This window comes from Ambystoma mexicanum, chromosome 6q, assembly GCF_040938575.1.
Source record: "Ambystoma mexicanum isolate Mex_15411 chromosome 6q, UKY_AmexF1_1, whole genome shotgun sequence".
In the NCBI taxonomy this organism is placed as follows: domain Eukaryota; kingdom Metazoa; phylum Chordata; class Amphibia; order Caudata; family Ambystomatidae; genus Ambystoma; species Ambystoma mexicanum.
Genome location: NC_090937.1, coordinates 826,521,528 through 826,539,479, shown reverse-complemented (window position 1 = coordinate 826,539,479; position 17,952 = coordinate 826,521,528).

Below are 17,952 nucleotides of genomic sequence, written 5' to 3'. Positions count from 1 at the left end.
TTATGTGTGTTTTTACTTCATAACAGTCGCAGTTGATGGGCCATTTTTCCTTATTTTCCGCAGTTTTCTTTTGATGGGACGTTGCTTCCATTCTTGTTTTATAGAGCTCTGAGAAGTATATTGTCCATTCTCTTTCTGGAACATCCATTATCATCTTTTGTTGTTGTTGTGTTTTCCAATTAAGCAGTGTCCATAGCTCTCTTATGTTATTATTTCTTAGAGCCAATAGCATGGATTCGACATCATTATGAGCTAGGGATGCTCTGGTATTTTTGAGCCAGTTTAGATGCTGCTGCCTTAATAATTTGGTTGCTATCTTCTTTTCTTCAGGTGCCCGTTTTCCCAATGATAATAGCTTCATGCAGAGTTGTTTTTTCTTTATTGCTATTTGTGTGTTGTAGGCATGAGTGTGCACCATTTTCAGGTTTGGTTTTGAATGTGTTTTTGAAATTAAAGGTATCAGCATCCATTCATAGCTAATCTTATCTGTCACCTTCTTGGTTGATTTGAAAAAAGTGTTTTCAATATTTCCAATCTGTTGTTCAGAAACTTGCAGTCTTTTCCCACCATTGTTAATTTCTAGGCTTGTAATTTATATTTTTATCAAGAATCTTGTGATTGGATATCCAGGTTATTGCAATCGTATTGTGATCAATCTGTGCTAGTATGTTAGTTAGTACTATGTCCATATATATGGCATCACTACTTGTGCGTGTGTTCCAATACAAGTTTACGATTCCAAATAGCTTATTCTCCTGTGTTGTTATTATGTCAGAATCTTTCTTCAGGTGATGTTCAACTATGGTTATTTGAGTTCAGGAATTAGGGTTAAATGATTCTTTCGGATGTATGTTTGTATTTGTTTTAATTAAGGTTAATAAACCAGCATACGGTCAGCCCTTATCTCCTACCTTGGCAGGATTCATGTATGTTATATAGCCATCACATATGGGTTGGTTTACTATCCAAGTCTCCTGGAGATTTATGATTTCATATTCGGCTAAGTCAGATTTTTCATTTCTATATAAATGGGCAAAGCCCCTGGTGTTCCAGGAGCAAAGACTCATGGTTAGTTTCTTTTGAGGCCATGGTTGTTATAAGTTTGTCTTCTGTGTTCATTTTTGGTCATATTCCCTAAAAATGTAGTTTGTTTTCCCAGATGTTTTTATCATAATTGGTTTGTGTTTGTTTTTTCCTTTGGTGTTGTTTTTCTCTCTCTAGGAAAGGGGAATTTGTGTTTTGCTTGTTTGCTCTCCTTTTCGCATTTTCAGGCTCATTATCAGTTAGATCATCTGTTGAGGAGGAGATGTAATTTCTTGCATATTTTGTTAGACATTGGAAGCCTAGTTGTTTTAGTTGTTTTTCGTATTTGGTCACGTTGTCGACCGCTCTCCTGGAATTAAATTGAATCTCAACTAAGTCTGTTCTTTGCTCTTTTAGAAATTCTACTACTTTTATATCCTTCGATTCAATCTTGCGAAGCGGTGGTATCACATGCAGTAGTCGGAGCAAGTTTGTCCTATTTAATATTAAACCGTCTTTGGCTTCCTTTATTCTTTGTATAGTTAGTGTGTTTGTTGCTACACAAGGGCGAGGGTCAAGAAAGACTGGTAGTCGTAGATTTTTGAAACTTTTTTCTGTATTGCATGATTCATCACCCTCTTGACTGCTTGTCGGCTGTTGATCCCTTGGCACTCATTCTTCAGTCGTGGACTGTCTTCAAAGGTCTCTTTTCGATTATCATCTGTAATATTGGGGTGGCCCTCTTGCTGTTCTAACAATTCCAGATCAGTGTCCGAGATGTCTTTGCAAGATTATATGTTGTGATCTGTGTACGTTGTGGGATTGTCCTCTTATTCATCATTTATAGTAAAGGAGGCTGAGTCTTCTTGTATAATCATGTTTTCTTCTGTTATGATGACCGAGATCTGTCTCTGAATATGTCGACATATTCATCATCATTTCCAAGTTTGCTTTCTCTTCCAATATTTGCTCCTTGGTTTGTACTTTCTGTACTTTATTATTATCTTGATTGATAGTTAAATCTATTGTAGTCACATTCTGGTTTATTTCTTTTTGGGTAGCTTGTTTATACGTGGCCAGTGGCATTGTTACATTTCTTAGAAGGCCCTAGAGCCTCTCCTCATAATTTTGATTTGTGTGCTTTGTTTTTTCACTGGGTTTTTCACAGTATTCATCTTTGTATTAATTGAAGTTTTACAGCTTAAATCAGATATTGGAAAGGTCTCAGTCTCCTTTGCAGGTACAGTTTTTTTTGTGTTGTATATTATTAGTTGACTTCTCTTTCTTCATTGAATTGCTCTTTACATTCATTTTCGGTTGCTTTTTTTGTGTCACATCATGACTTCCAATGGGCTTCACAAGTGCTTTTATCAACTGCTCAAAATCGTACATTTTTTTAAGGTTGATCTTCTTTTTAGCTGGTGATTTGGTGTGACTATATGGTTTCTCAGCAATGCATCCTCTTGTGTACACAATATTCCATTGTGTCCTTGGCTCTCGTTTGCGGATCTCACCACACCTGTTCTTTGTGTAGCAGTTTCCCAAATCGGGTCCTGCTTTAACACCCTTTCCAAATGTTTGGTGTTCAATATCTTAATAAGGGCATTGGTCATTTGTTCCTTTTCAGCTCGTTGTTTCTCGCAATGTCAAATAATTGGTGTTGCCATTGTTTAGAAGCTTCTGCTTCTACATCAAGTCTAGTTTGGATCTTGCTCATGAAGGTTTCCATGGCAATTTGTTTTGTGTACATTAAGGCAATCAATGTGGACTGATCACATATTGTGCTGCTGATAGTTTCATATAGTTTAATGAACGGCATCAGTGCTTGGCTCGAGGCTTTTATCAATGCACTCTGTAGCTCAACCATTGTCGTTGGGATGGGTGTTATGTATTCATCTTTCTGTGTATCATACTGACATTTGTCATCAATTTGTTTGCTCAGCCCTTCTTCCTTTGATGTTATGAATTCTTGTTTGATCAATTGATGTTTCACGTATGTGTTTAAGTGATGTGACTGGTCCTCGATTTGTTTGATATCTGTTATCTTGGTCATATGATTCGTTGTTTCATATCTTGGGGTCAACGTCCTATCCAAGCCTCTTAAATCTAATCTAGCTCATAGTATACACCCAAAAACTTCATTTCTTTTCTCATGATCATTCATTTGTAGTTCAATTTCTGTAATACCAAGTGACATCCTTGCTGGTCGTCGATGTTCTCACTGGGTTGTTGTAGGTGTGTTATTTGTTGACATCATGCAGGATTGCATATAAGTTTGTTGCCAGAGATGCTTGGCATGTAGCCTTTTTTTTCCCTTTGTAACGCTGTTGGTGTCAGATCATAATGTTTTTTGCAATTGTGACACTTCCTTCTCCATTGTCTTGTTTATATTCACTATTGCTTTTGGGGTTCGATATCCCTTAGCATTTTCCGCTTTTGGCGTTACAGTGCTGCTTACTTTCGCTTTCTAATGCTGCCCGTACAGTTTTTTTTTGTTTGAGGTATTTTTAATCAAAGCACTTTTGAATTGTGTTTCTGTGATTTTAGTAGCTTGATCACAATATACTTTTGAACTTCCCTTTGATGTAGTGTCAGGGAAATTTTGTGTGATAACTTGTTGCACCTCTGTTCCATTCACGTGGCAGTTGATGCCATTCATTCTTATTTGATCTGTCTTTAAGAGCGGTCTCTCCGTCGCCATCTCTTGTGAAGTTCCTTCTTTTCCACACCATTCCTGAGAAAGCGTGACTGGCATACTTACCTGTTTGTGCTCTTGTGATTCTAATTTCAATTTGATATTGGATTGTGTCAGCTGACAAAGGAAAATGGCCGGTTTTAATGTGTTGGATGCATCGGAGGGGACAATTAATTCTGTCGCTACCAGCAATTTAGCATCCAGTCTTGTTTGTGGCCCAGTCGAAGCAACCATTTTCGTGTTGGTTATCTATGGGTACAGATGATAAGAGTTACTATAAATAATGGTAGGGGTCAAGACTTACCGATTCATAAGTCGTGTTTACCGCCACCTCTGCCAATCCTCCCAAAGACTCCTCAAGACTCTGCTGACTCCACGCCGCTCCGCGGTTCAGCAGAGGTCTTGAGTGAGAAGTCCCGCTTCCTTGTGTGAAACAGGAAAAATAGACTTCTGTGGCTCTGTGTGCAATAAAGGAAAACAGACTGCAGTTTCTGCTTACAGTCGGAGTGTCACACAGAATGAGCTGTACGGCTGGGCATCCAAAAGCATCCAAAGCGGAAAAGGGTAGCAATCCTCCTTCAAGACTCCTCAAGACTATGCTGACTCCACCTAAGTAATAATAAAATGATGCATATATCATGCAACTTAAAGCCTAATGTCTCACCTGAATCTTAAGAGAATTTTGTCAACTCCTTTCATATTTGGACTAATAAAATCAGAACCTGTTACATATTTTACTTAATTGACTTAATAAGCATGCATATGCTTTAAAGTTAATAGTCTATGCCTAAACTGACTGTAATTAGAAGGTTCAATGTATTACACTCACTGAAAACACTAACCCAGCAGGCGGAGGAAAATTATGAGAGTCTGCAAACAAATTGTTCTTGAGAAATCAAATGTTACCCAGATGGATTTTAATGAGAAGAGATGAGGTTCCTTTCCAGTTGTTTTTAGGCATGGTCTTCGAAGACTGTGTGCTCCTTGAAGCCTGATGTTTATGTTAGTAATGATTTAGTTAAATCCATCTAGGTACCATTTGATTTCTCAAGAACGATTCAATTGCAGATTCTCATAATTTTCCTCCACCTGCTGGTTAGTGTTTTTCCTGGGTATAATAAATTGAATGTTCTAATTACAGTTTAGTAAAAGACTGTTAGCTTTAAGGCATATACATGCTTATTAAGTCAATGTAGCAGGTTCCGATTTTATTAGTCCAAATATAACAGGAGTTGACAACTTTCTCTTAAGATTCAGGTGAGAATTAGGCTTTAAGTTGCATGATTTCTGCATCATGTTAGTATTATTATTTTTACTAACAGTAGCCTTTAACCAAGACCTTCACCGGTCTACTTTTTTTACAACAACGTCTGACGGTGCATTGTTTACCAAAGTGACATCATTGATGCATAATGTGATCATGTCACTTATAGGCGATGATGCCGCTTTAAAAGGCAGCCATTTGAGGGACACTGTCTCTCGACTAGAAGCAGAAGCAACGTGGAACCACTGTCCTTTGACAGAAGTAATCTCCTTTCCAAACGAGGTAGTCCATCTGGACCCATTGTCTTATTGTTACCTTTATCTGATAAACAAAACGTCCTTATCTTGTTTTCTCTCTAGATCCTTTTTGTGATATTCGATCCTATCAAACCAGCATTTGAAATTAATGGAACATTAGAAACCATCTCTCCTTCCTTACTCATTGGTCACAGGTAATTCATTGACAATTATTTTACCAAATGATGAAGTCTTATTAGACTTGTTGCTTCACTCCTAATTCTTAATTCCTTATCGAAAGGATCCTCACTCTGTTATGTATCTAAACAGATCAGTTTGGCGGAACTTGACTCAATGTGCATGGGATTCGAAATTAAATCAAGAAATCACCACTTGAACTACTTGTCCCCAATTAATCAAGCACAACTTGGATAAAGGCCTATGGAGTAAGTGTGATATAACTATAATGTTAGCAATAATCATAAATTGCTGAAGTATTTCTAATTGCAATCTAACTTAATCCAATTTATTTAGGTCAATCAAAGAAATGTGGAATATAGTAGGGAAAGAGATTTCCTGCATTTCATAGAGGAATCCTGTCACAGATGATAGAATAGGACACTGTCCTTTAAAAAAAAAAAAGGTTAGCAATTCCTTAACATTTGTCCATTAAAACTGATTTGGGCATGTGCATGAATAGAAGGATTATAAAGTATACATCAGATGTAACATTGATACAGAAGAAAACAGTCATCAGTGTTATAAAAATGTATAAGACTAACCGGACTGACAAATTTAAGAAGAAAAGTATTCAACATGTGTGTTGTATATTTACACTGATTATTGAATATTACAGTAACTTCAGAATGCAGAGGAGTTAGAGATTGGGAAAGGAACATTTAAATGCATAATGTCAACTCAGGTGCATGAGTCAATTCGAAGTTCCGATACTTTGTCTAATTGAGTATAAACAAGACATTTTTGAAAAATTGATAATATTATATTGTATATTGTTGTAAATATTTCTTGTAGATATTGTCTAAACACAGCCCCTGAAGAAGAGAAAGATAATCTCAAAACACGTTGGGCTATTAAAGATCACGTCTGATGAAAAGAAATGTGTGATTAATTGTTTCTAAACAATTGCAATGTGAATACTGTGAAATTGTTTTCAACTAACTGTGCATAAAAGTATTTAACTGCTACCCAATATCATGGTTAGCATTATCTAAAAAGTTGGGCTTATCTATTGAGCTACAGACAGTGTGCAGGGGATGCGAGTTCCCCAAATAAGGAACTTATCTTTCTAGTTTTCCCTTATACAACCCACATGCAAGGCTACAGTTTTCTCCTCTGCACCTGAAATATTCAGAACATATTAACTTTAAAGTCCGACAACATAACCTAAACTTGAACACATTAAACACTTGAGTTAAGGGAGTGCAAGATATTCTAGGAATACACAGTCAGTGTGCTTTTGATCAGTTTTATAAATATGAGCAGTACCGTTGTTCCTTTCACCCTCTCCACACCTCACAGTAATTCTGGTGATGACGTGGGACTTTCAGTGGTGAGTACATCTTCTGAACTCCAAGCTAGCATCCTGCTAATGCTCAGCTTCACTCATATGAGTCTTGACTGACCCCTCCCTTTAGTATGTAAATCCTCCTCAGACTATAATATGTTGCCAACACAGCTTCTAAACCCAGATTGTCTGGAGGCTCTTCTATGGGGTTCCTGAATTGGTTGTGAAGGGCTCTGAAGAGATTCATGCTATTGTAATCAGACTCCTTTGTCAGTGCTGTACACATGACAAAAGGGGGTCTGTCTGCCTTACCAACCTGTTCTTTCTCTAACTCATCATCTTTATATATGTATGTATGTGTGTATGTTTGTCTGGCTATACAAATCCACACCGTTAAACCCACATCTACCAAATTTTGCATGGTTTACTCTTTTGTCTGGGGCAAGATCGTAGTCTATGTTTGGATGCAAAAATCTTAGATGCAAAAAAATGTTGGGATGTGTGTCTGTATGTTAGTCTGCCTATACAAATCCACACCGTTCAACCCACTGCTGCCAGATTTTGCATGGATTCCTCATTTGTCCTGTGCAAGATTGTAGTCCATGTTTGGATGCAAAAATGTCACTCCTTAGACACACTAATTTACTGATGCTCACCCCGATTCATTAAAGTAGATACTAGTAGGAGGCAACATTTTGAAAAGTGTCCGAAGCAAAATGTTCGATGTGTTGGTTATTCCTTTGAAATGTATTACTAATGTACACAGTTCAAAAGTGTTTATTAAAACATTTTTAAAGGGAATTTATGAAGATATATTTACATTTTTTTATCACGCTACTCCAAATATGGCAAATGGAAAGCTTACAGTTTAATTACATTCATTCAGGAGAAAAGAGCACAATCAATCAATCTTTTTTGGACTTTTTCTCAAATGTGATGAAGCTATTGAGTGGCACAAATAATGAACATCACTTGGAAAAGCTCCATCTGATGCAAAGCAAAAATCAGTATCAAAAGCTTTTGAAACACAACAACAAACAGCAGCGCGACTTGCTGACTAGAGGTCAAGACCAACTTTTGCTAGGACAAATGAGATGCCAGAGCAAACTGAAGCAAGGCTTGGCACATGATTGCAAGATTAACTTTCTCTAGGACAAATGAGATGCCAGAGAAAACTGAAGCAAGACTTTCCAACAAGAGGACAGGAGCAACATCCTCCCGAGCACATAAGACACCACTCGATCAGGAAACGGGCAATGCCGGTTTCCCAAGTTAATTTTAGATAAAAGCAATACTCCAGCATATTTTCCCACCAGTCTGATCATCTAAGTAGAGTGCAATGCTGACAGTAGTGTGCCTTCCACTTATTTTAGATGTCATTCATTATTCAATATACATTTCTAATGGCACATCCATCCGATTCACTCGATAAATCAGAAGTAATCTGAAAGAGAAAGAGGGGATGACTCCATCAAAATGTCAGTCACTATGAGAGGCATCACATGTTAATCTATTGCCCTCCAGATATTCACCTGGTAACATTCCTGACTTTGTCAGGAAACCATGATGTATACTTACCACAGCTGAGGGGCAATATAAAGTAGTTCAGGCATAGTGCTTCATTGATGGAGCTTCACAGCAGCATTCTACCATCACCCTTCCAGGTTGAAAGGAAAGGTCTTTTGTTTAAGAAAAATATTCAATATGGATTACAATCAAACAGCAGGGGGTGGCTGCCATGGCTCTGAATTTCCTAGCAGCTATATCTGTGAAAGAGCAGGCTTTACCAAAAGGGAAGCAGCACATTTCACATAAAAACTTACCAAGGACAGAAACATTTCCAGAAAAAACACTGCCTGACATGATTTCTCCCTCCCATCACAGAAAGCATATACCAAGTTTGAGAGGATAAACCTGAAAAAATCAAACCATCCTCTGAACTATGTCAATACTGAAAATCTATATGTTTTCGATGATGAAGGCAAATATGGTAGCTGGTCCTGAATAATATGTTGGAACTTTAAAATATATATATCTATGAATGATTACCATGCCAGTGAATTTGAAGTCTCACACTCAGAATCTGGTGAAATTAAGGAAATTAATGGGAGATAAGGGAATTATGTGATTGGCTTAGAGTTGTACAAAATACCATGCATGAGTTCCAGTTGGAAAATCAGATGGAGACAAAAGCTGAACAGAAAATTGTGGCCCATACCTTGGTGTCTTGAAGAGTGTGCCCATACATCTACCAGATCTAGCCTACCAACCATCTTGAGAGATCTCACACAGAACAATGTAGTCCAGAAAACATATGCAGCTGTTTTGGGGGCACTCCATAACATATGTGTTGTTTTATATGTAGTACATGTCAGTGCTATACAAGAGAGAGTTGATTAGGTTAAACAGTATGATGGCAGTTCTGAAACAGATATCAAAACATATATTTGCAGTGCCAGTTGTGTGGTCAGTCCTAATATAGTGTAGGCTGCAAAGTGCGAACACCAACAAGGAAGACTTGAAATTCACTCACAACGAAGACTGGACAAACCCTTGCCCAATATAACCACGTAGACATGGATACATTGTCAGTGACATTTAATGAGGGTTTGATAAAATGTTGGACAAAATAACAAACACGATCGGAGTAGGGTTCAACAAATTATCAGGATTCTTCAAATAGTCAGGATTAAATAAAAGTTTAGGATCAACAAAACATTCAGGAAGACTGACTTTTTTCAGTCTATGGATTCTTGGTATGTTCCCTTCCTGGCTTAGAGCTTGCAAGACAGTCTTTCTACAATGTATTTTGTTTTTTATAAAAACCTACCTCTGGATTATTTGAAGACCACAAGCCAGTGGTGTTCTTTAGAAGACATCCCAACTTTCTTCCTTTTATGTCTCTATAACCTCAATACATTTGTTGGTAGGTGTAGTAATTATTTGCTGGGGTGTTCTTTGAGGTTGAACTGTTGCAATTCAGAAGGGGAATGAATGCCAATCATTACACACACGCATACAAGAGGCTTACAAGGGGAAACAACTGAGCAGTCGTATGGCGATATTTGAGCTCTGGAAGATGTTTCAGGAGGACATGGGGGAAGTGGTGAGGCAGCAGTGGATGCTGAGCCAGCAGGAGACTACGGGTGCAGCTCCCTCGACCCCTACTCCCTCACCACCCCCTGACCATGAGAGCAAAGGGGCTACAACAGAAGCACAGGGATTATACCATAGGAATTAAGAGCAGCAGAGGGGTTCCCAAAACCCAACATTCGAACCACCACTTTATACCAAGGAGGAGGGGAAGAAGGGGTCACGCAGCAAATCCCAGAAAAGCGCCAAGGAGGCGCTGGGAGGAATAGCAATGAACAAGTGGGTAGGAGGGCAAATATTGTAGAAATTAGATGGGAAGACAGCGGGAGAAAAGGGAGGGGCAAGTAAGGAAGTAGCTGGATGTAAGGGAATCAGTGAAGCACAGGAATGGGCGGAGATATTGGAAGAAGTAGAAAGGAAAGAGAAGGAAGAGAAGGATGAAAGTGAGAGGGTGCAAAGAGACAAGCAAAGAGAAGAAGAGAAAGAGCGAGAGCATCGAAACATGCGGAGAAATAGGGAGCTCGAAGATTAGAAGGAAAAGGAGGTTTTGGTAAAACAGGAAAGGAGGAATTGGGAACTAGAGTGGCTCGCAAGAGAGCGCAAATAAAAGGAGGATGAGTGCGAAGTGAGAGAAATAAGGCTGAAATGGGGATTGACCACGTCTGACGATAACGTGGGAAGAGAAAGGCAAGCAGAGCAGGATCGTAGTAAGGAAAATTAAAGGGCTGCCACACTTCCAGACAGAACTGAGGGGGAACATCAGAGAGGTACGGTACAGAGGAGATTAAGCTTCCATGACAATGTTGACAGTGACCTGGAAACACCCAGTCAGAAGATGATTTGGAAGAGAGTGAGGACGAGGGAATTGGACAACTTGCTCATCGGTTGACAGGGAATAAGACAGATCTAAGCTCAACATGGTGAGCAGACAGAGACACAGAGGAATCGCAGGGTGACAGAGACGAGAGACCATGACGGTCCAGGGATAGTGTAACTCCATATGCACAGAGGTTCAGAGACCTCCCAGCACAAAGGAGGGGGGAAATTGTAAGGGGTTCACCACCACCAAACACAAAAGTGGACAAGAGGACCGAATAGGAAGATTGGGTTTACACAGATGTCCTTACTGGAAAAGGGAAGGAGGCGACCTCAGTACATACCATGGAAACATAAAGACAAGGAAAACCTGGAATGTAGGCTACCCTCGTTGACCGCGGGGAAATGGGTATACGAGATGGAAAGTATGATGGCAGGACAGAAATTAGCAGTATGGGATGTAAAAGCTCTATTATTAGTGACCCTCTGAAAGGCCGCGGATGACATATGGCAGAGGGCAGGGTACCCAGGAGTAACAACCCAGAAAACGTGCATGATGGTTCGCCATTGGCTAACTCCGGAGCAGCTGTATGGAAAGCTTTGTGGACGCAGTACCCAGACACGTCAGACATTAGTGTGATTATGGCATGCAGAATGGGGGAAGACGAAGACCTGCTACAATATAGTTAGGCTATTCAAGAGCTTAGGTGCCTTGAAACGTGAGAACCGTGGGATAAAACAGTGGCATTGTTCTATCGTATTATATGACAAGGGTTGCCAGAACAGGGGCAAAGGCAACTAAAAAAGCTGGTGGGGATGGAGGCAAAACCATGGTCAGAAATACAACTTAAAATAGTACATTAATGTAGGTTAATGCAAGAGAACGTGGGGAAAAATGTGCGAGGAAAGAAAGCAGGAGGAGGTGAAGTTAGAACAGAAGAAGCTATCTAAATATGCAATGTAAGGGGCAGTATTTACCAGAAAGGGAGGACAAGGGGTGACACAGACAGAGTACACACCACCGCCTGCGGGAGGTGGGTTCATGGGGTGGGGGATGTGCAGTATGGGTTTCGATTAAGAGGGCGACCACAAAGGGGACACAGGTATGGCCATCAAATGCAACAGAACCAAGGGCGATTTCCAGGAGGGTATCTTGGATATGGACAACAAATGCCGAGGGTCCAGAAGGTTTTCCTGAAGGGTATCAGAGGCAAGTCAGAGAACCACCTCAGTGCTGGGTATGTGGACAGCTAGGACATATCTCAAGAGTGTCCAGGAGCAGAGGAGTGATGCAACAAAATGGGGGACTGCAATACCAGCCCGCATATCAAGGGGAACAGAATGAGCTCTATACACAGGTACAGATGCAACAACAAGGACAGGCACTGAAGGCATACCCGCAGACACACCAGCCCATGACACACACACCACAAATGGAGGTGCCCGTGCAGCAGTACTCACAGGAACTCTGCAGTTATGCACAGCACAGCAAATACTGCAGATGCAGAAAAGTGCACAACCCAATGACGGGACAGTGGCATGCATGGAATCCATAACAAATACTCAAATAAGAAAATGAGGGGGGTCACTGTAGTGGCGGGCAACCCATTCTTGGGAAAAAGAATGTCATTAAACACTTAATAAGAGAGCCCACAGACAGACTTGATGTGTTCCATCCTATCGATTACACCCAACCTGGCGGAGGAACCACATATAGGGGTGACAATAGGTGACAATACGTTTTCCTTTGTTGTAGACACAGGGCCGACTAGATCCTGCATCCACAAGGGGAAATATAGTATGTCAGTCAGTCAATGCCATGAATGCTCAAGGGTTCTCTGGGGTGACGGAATTGGTTCATTTCACAGAATATATTGCACTTTCCATAGGAGAACACGACTTAGCCTTGCCCCTATTTTATTCTCGAAAGACACTCGTAACATACTGGGGAGAGATATCATGAGCGGACATAACATGACCATTTCATTCACCTACAAGGGGATAGTGTATTCCACACCAGGGATACATCTTCTAAACATGTGGGTGATTATTCAAGCCTATTGCAGACAGAAGGTACAGAGGGGGGTGCCAGAGACGAGGAACTGTTTCAGTATAGGACTGAAATATTAATAGCATGGCTCCCACGGATTCAGGGCAAAATGTGGTGCATTACAAATGAGTACTTAATCAGGACAGACATCCCTTTAGATGAGAAGGAAGGAACAATAGTGCCATTAGAATTAGAGGCAGTAATAGTGGGGGACATCTGGACAGCAGTGCATGGGACAGACAACACATGGCGACCATGGTGAACATTGATCACTGTGGCAGAAGGATACAGGTTGACTATGGTTACAGATGAAAGAACTGTTCAAAGACAACAGGTCAGATCACAAGATGGTGTTCAAAATGAGCATCACATTTTGGATGAAAATACATTACAGTGAGGTACCACAGAAAATGGCGATGGCACGGAAAGCACAGGCAAGTTTTCCAGAGGAAGATTTGGCAAATGTCCCCACAAGTCCCTATGATGCTTCTGAAAGGGATAGCAGCAGTAAAAATAAAGCTGAAGCCATGAGCCATCTTACCAAGAGTTAGGCAGTACCCACTTTCAAGAGAGGCAGACAGAGGCTATGAGACCATTGCAGCACTAGTGAAGCAGGGCATCCTAGTGCCATCAGAATCAGCATGCAACACGGCTGTGTACTCTGTCAAAAAGGTGACGGGGTCATGGCATTTCATACAGGACGTACGCCCTCTAAACCACATTGTAGAAGCAAAATTTCCATTAGATACGAATCCAGCGACAATTTTGTGTAGCATCCGCACGGAAGCTGCCTACTTCACGGTCATAGATTTGAAGGATGAATTATTCTCTATACCATTACACCCATACTCACAGAACTTAACTTCATTTCTATACAGAAATAAGAAGTGGAAACATAGAAGACTTCCTCAAGGGTACTGTGAATCACCTTCCATATTCAACAGGCTACTCCAAATGGACTTAGCCAATGTACAGATGGAGAGCATGCTTATAGAGTATGCAGATGACATATTGATTTGCAGCAAGACATAGTAACAGTCTAGAAATGACTCAATATACATGCTGACAGTAATAGCAGGAAAAGGGTACGAGGTAGACAAAGACAAGTTACAATATTGCCAGCCGACAGAAGTGTTGTACATTGGACAGATGATATCTCAAAACGACAGAAGAGTAACACCAGAAAAGGCTGAAGCAATACGCTGGACAGCAAAACCCACAACTGTGAGAAAGATGCAGTAGTTCCTAGAACTATGTAACTATTGCAGAGCAGGGGTATTCGACTACAGCACTTACACTAGGCCCTTATTGAGCACACTGAAGGAAGCCCAAAGATAGGAGAAGACATTAGAATGGACAACAGAAATGACTGAGGCATTTGATGAGCTGAAAGACACAATATGCACACCTCCAGTGTTAGGGATCCCAGAGATTTGCCTATTCTCACACTCAGATGCAGTGGTTATGACCATAGTACTGACACAAAAGGTGAGCATGTGGCACAAGACTCTAGCCTACTGCAGTGGTAAATTAGACCCAGTCATGAGAGGACACTATCCATGCAAACAGCTATTGGATGCAGCTGCATTCGCGGTGGACAAATCGGTGAGTATTACTATGGGATGTAGCACCACTGTTTATGTGCTGCATGCTCTCTTTGCAATACAGGAAAGACTGGAAAAGTACATTGACAACACACTCAGGGTATGAGGTGTTACTGTCAAATCCAGCTCTGTAGGTCGTGAGAGGTAGAATTGTCAACCCAGCGACCTCCATCGCCGACGTCTTACAGAAGGGGGACTATGCCAACGACTGCACAGCAAACCTAGAAAAATTCACTGACACTCACAAAGTACAGAAGGACGCACTTGAGGGGAAGAGGTACTTTACATTGACGGTCGTCAACAATTGAACAATTGACGGGGAAGGCTCACGGGAAAGGCTGCTTGCCTGTCTGTGCCTGTCCGGGGCTGGACGGCAGCATGGCAAGCCATTCCTCTAGACAGCACTCATATCACCCTCACTGTCAAAACTTTGTAATTCTACCCCAACCCACACAGTAAGATGAGCACCTACTATCTGCCTGGGCACCATCTACAGCAAAACATGCTGTTTTTGCGCCCCTTACCTCTTTACCTTCTCCACTCCTCTCCTTCTCTTTTTTGCTTTTACTCTGTACCCATGGATAAGTAAGCACTCCTGTATGCATCTGATGCTCCACCTACTTAGTCCAATTAATCTTGTTTACCCCCTCGGCATCACCTCCTCTGCCTCCTGTGGTCCCCTTGCGCCATACCTAACTTCACTGTGCTGTTCTGCACCTGACTTAACTTTCACATTCAGGGCCTCATTACACGGATGGCGGTAAGGGTTTACCGGTACCAGTATTTTACCGGTACCAGTAAATCCTTACTGCCTTACTACGAGGTCCCTTTGCGGGTTGGGGAATTTAACGCCTGCTTTTCGCAGGCGGTAAAAACCAACCCGCAAAGGGACCAGGGAGCTAATTACGGTACTGCAATTTGCGGTACGGTAATTATCGCCTTCCCCATTCCCATAGAGCCCTATGGGGCAAAATTGGGAATGGGGAAGGGCAATGGTGGAAGGGGGAATTACCGCCCCGCCAACCTTGGAATAGGGCGGTAATTCTCCTTTCCACCAAGGCGGTGCCGGTATTTTACCGGCATGAACCATGGCGCTAATAGCGCCATGGGTCACCGCCATCCGTGTAATGAGGCCCTCAGTCTACCAAATCCTCATACTTTTTGAACTGCAATTAGCAACTCAGCTACGTTTCAGTCATTAACATTACACATCCCCTTGTATGACCTCTGATCTTATACGAAAAACACCTTAGCTGCTACATCCACAGAAACATTTACACACCACCTTCACTTCTTCTAAATATTCACAGAATATTACCTGTGTATGCATGACTGAGGCAGCTCTCTCTAACATTAGTAGAGGCTTTAGCAGTCTGTATATTTCTAACAAATATGTCCTTTGAATGCATGCCTGATATAGTTCCCTGTAACATGAGGAGAGGCTTTAGCAGTGTGTATATTACTACCTAACATGTCCTTTTGTATGAATACCTGATATAGCTCCCCGTAACATGAGGAGAGGCATTACCAGTTATTTTGTTACTACCTAACATGTTCTTTTGTATGCATACCTGATGCAGCTCCCCGTAACATGAGGGGAGGCTCTACCAGTGTTCATACCACATTCTCTTTTTTCTTAAAGCAAGTAATTTCTGTAACTAGTGCCTAGATGCCTCAGAGTTTTGTGTGCTGAAATAAATGTCAAAATAAATAAATAAACAACAGGGGAAAGTCATAATGGGACAGAAGTCGTGAGATTGGGAAAGGACAGGACAAGCAAGGTGGTGAGAAGCGCACGTTTGCCGTCAAACTATTCAGCACAAGCAGAAGAATTAATGGCCTTAATATTGTCACTAGAACACAGCAGAGAAAAGAAGTGACAGTGTATTCAAACTCAGCCTATGTGACATCCACACTGCATTCTGGGCTGTCACTTTGGTTGAGGAGGGGCTTTGGGCATGCAGATGGGTCAAAGGTGCAGCACACACTCCAATTGGGCATATTTATAGAAGCAATAGACCACCCAGAGCGTATAGCAGTAGCAAAGTGACAAGCACACACAAGGGCGGAGGATCCCATCTCCAGGGGCAACAAAGCCGCAGATGCAGAAGCAAAATGTGCCGCCTACGTTGGGGACCTTTTAGAAATGGAGGCATCGTCCCACGCACGCGATTATGCACAAACAATGATACTAAAGGAAGGGTACAACACAATGCCAGTGAGACAGAATAAGGAGCTGCAGGGAGCTGCACCCATGGAAGAAAAAGAGTTGTGGATAAAGGGGGATGTACAGTGTCTCTGACAGACACCTTATGGTGGCAAAACAACACAGGGAAAGTGGTAATGCCATTTTCATTATTGCACACTGCACTGACACAAATACACTATCCGACCTATACAGGGAAGGAGGTGCTTGCTGCTCAAATTGGAGAAACATGGCTCTTTACTATCTTGGCGGAACACATGGTTGAATTCATGACTAATTGTCTAGTGTATAAACAATTTACTGCAGGTAAAACATTGTGGGTAGTCAGAGGAGCCATACCTTGCCCAATGGTTCCATTCCAACACCTGCACACTGACTATGTCAACATGATCCAAGTTTGCCAAGGTTACTGCTACATGATAGTGGTTGTGGGTCCATTTTCCTGTTTGATTGAGGCCAGTCCTTGTTCCCATCCTGATGCCCTTAGAGTGGTGAGATTCCCGGTCCGGTAGGTATCCCACAATGGAGAGTGTGTGAGGTGCTGCTTTCTGACAATGGCCTTCACTTCACCAATGAGATGTTCCAGCACATGAAAACCTTGATAGGAATTCAACACACATTCTCGTGTGCCTATCAATCGCAAGCAAACAGGGTGTGTGAGACCTCAATAGTTTGCTCAAGGAAAATATAGCCAAAACTAAAAGGACGCTGAAAAACAATTGGCTCCATTGCCATACCTTAGCCTTGTTCGCACTGTGCAATAATCCTGGGTCTGACCACCATTTAACCCCACATGCGGTGGTAAAAGGACGGTGCATGAAACTTCCTCTGGCTCCTCCAACTAGGGCAATCAAAGATGCAGAGATCATGTATGATGTATTTGGTCAGGAAATGAACGAGGATACCACTTCCTTGATTGCTAGTGCCTTTTTTATTTCTTGTCAGCTGTTGAGATAACAGGAGAGGCGTGAAGCAGTAGAAGCAAGCAACAGCACCAATGTATCTGGGAGACCAAGTCCTATTACGCAATTTCTCCAGAAAGTGGGACGCACTGCTGTTCATAGGACTGCATATTGTTGAACTAATAACTGAGCAAGCAGTCAAACTTGTCGGGAAGAACACTTGGAACCACCTCAGTGACATCAAGCCCAACAAAGCGATGGCCTCTTCCTAACACCAATATTGGGGACAACAATCCACAAAACAGAAGAGCAAAACAATAGGTTGGAATCAGCACAACCCTGCAGAGGACATCCAATGATTACCTGCTCATGTGCAGCAGAGTTGGGCAAGGACTTCCTACACATCCAGACTGAGGGCACACTGTTTGTTTGTTATTTTTCTTTCTGCACACATTAATTGGGAAAGAACAACTGTTTTTATTGCATTTGTTCCATGATTCCCCATGGTCCCATCCTAAAATTTTCCAAGGCCAATTTG